Below are 2,333 nucleotides of genomic sequence, written 5' to 3' on the forward strand. Positions count from 1 at the left end.
CCATGATCAGTCAGAAATCAAATCCAATAAGAAGAGCCCAAGGGTAAAAACGCGCGAGGGAGGAGGAAGGTCTAAATAGAATAGTTCACGGTCGAAGGAGAGGAGTAAAGTAGGGGAGTGCAGCCGTACAAATTGTTGTCAACCTCGACCAAGCTATGGTTTGTATTTCCTAGCTCATTTCGAATAATTTATAAACTGAATAAGGTGCGTCCATTGTAAATCTTAGTAGCATGGATTTAATGTCCCAGCATGGCTTGTGTCCTGTAGTCTCATCCAACAAATTACTAATGTACACTATAATCAAAGAGCCTAATAGAGCACGTAGCCATACTACTGAACAATAACAAGGGTTGGTCGTATATGACATGAGGACTGGTTTTTCGCAAAAAAAAGGAGTACTTAGTTACAATGGCAGTGGCAAAATCAACTCTACTAACACAACAATAGCTGCATTGCAATGGGAATGTCTGCAAAAGTACTGGTGTTCATCATCACCTAACTTAGCATAGAGTATGGTTTTAAGACCATGTGGATCACGTCTCATTTCATGAGGAACACAACTGGACGAGTGACCTAGAATAAAACTATGGGTGGTTTCACATGCCACTCATTCCAAAGCCATGTGTGCACACTCCGCATTCACATTGACTGAGTGTTTGTTCTTTGAAATGCTCAACCATCTAGAAAATTATGTCAATATTTTGATTATCAAATATAATAGTATATACATTGTGATTCTAATTTAATTTGATGTTTTGGATGTTATTATATTGTTTCATAAATTTGGTTGAACTTAAAGAAGTTTGACCTAGAATTAAACTAAAACTTTAACCAATTTGCAACGGAGAGAATAGCACACAGTTCTTTTTGAGGCATGCGCGTAGCACAAAAATAACAGTGTGCCTTGATGTTTGAGAGAAGTTTGACCTAGAATTAAACTAAAATTTAAACAACTTGCAATGAAGAGAATATCACACAGTTCTTTTTGAGGCATGCATGTAGCACACAAATAACAGCGAGCCTTGATGTTAAAGGATGTGGGGCTTACTCAGCAAAGTGACAGTTGGCGGGTTTTCAACAACTACGATTGAGAATGCTCATATAAAGTGGGTTGCAGATTCAAGGCCCAATGGGTTTGCATGATTTTCTCATTATCTTTCATCAAAACACAAAACAACTCAAATCTAATTGCATATAAATCGGATGTGTTTTATCCAAACAAAACAACTAACCGTGTTTTAGTGGACTTGGTTGCTCATTCCCCCTTTTTTGCCCTCAAAATCACGAAAAAACTAAAATAAATACAGATTCAAAACTCTTGACTTTTAGCAAACCAGCTTGCTTATTCCTCCTGGCCAAGTCGTTCATCAATGAAGGGGGGCCTTGGCGCAGTGGTAAAAAGCTGCTGCCTTATGGCCATTGGCGAGAGTGGTTGTGGCCATGTTGTTTCAAATTTTGGGTGTACTTGGCCCTACGATCTACGATGAGAGTGGGTGAGGCCCTGTTGTGGCGTTGTTCGAGTGGGCTTGGCACCGTTGAATATGTCTTTTGTATGGTTTTCTGTAATTAACTGGACAATAATTTTCTTAATTAGTGAAAAGAACAAAAAAATTGCCTCATGTTTTTGGAAAATAAATAAAAATTAACGGATATGCTAAAACTCAGTCGACTGAGTTCTAATGAAGTCTCAGTCGACGTGTTTTGCCGTTGGATCGTTTTCAGCTTTTAGATTTGCGATAAGGTTGTGGCTTGTCTCGTATAGGCCTGTCTCAGGGGTGTGGCCGGCCCGGTGTCTTTTCTTTTTTGGGCGTTCCTTGTTTGTTTGTTGGGCTTTGTGTTCGGCATCCAGCTTGGAAAAGCATGCTCGGTGTATTTTTCTTTATTCTTGTTATTGTTATTTTTAGCTTGCTCCAGCACACACGACTATGTGTAGTTTTTGGTGTGTGGACCGTCAAAATCATTTGTGTACTTTTTGCGGGTGGACAAAAGGATTATCCAAATGAATCACATGTATTTTTTATTATTTTCTTATGTTGGGGCATCTGTGTAAACACATTTTTATTTTTATTTTATTTATAAAATGTGTGATAGTGTTGTTGTCTTGTGAAAATCGGCCGTACAACCAGCATTTTTTTTCTTCGTTTTTTCTAATCGATCGGAGCAGGGTATGGGCGATGGGTTTGAGGAGGGGACCTGCTTTTTCGTTGTCTCTTGGGGCTTTTCTTATTTTATTTTGGCCGCAACTTTCAGACGGTCGGAGAATGGAGGGGATGCGAAGCGTTGAATACTTCCTCCCAACTGCAACTGGCCTTGTGTTTTCTCGGAGGGCCGGG

The sequence above is a fragment of the Triticum dicoccoides genome, chromosome 5B (assembly GCF_002162155.2).
Source record: "Triticum dicoccoides isolate Atlit2015 ecotype Zavitan chromosome 5B, WEW_v2.0, whole genome shotgun sequence".
In the NCBI taxonomy this organism is placed as follows: domain Eukaryota; kingdom Viridiplantae; phylum Streptophyta; class Magnoliopsida; order Poales; family Poaceae; genus Triticum; species Triticum dicoccoides.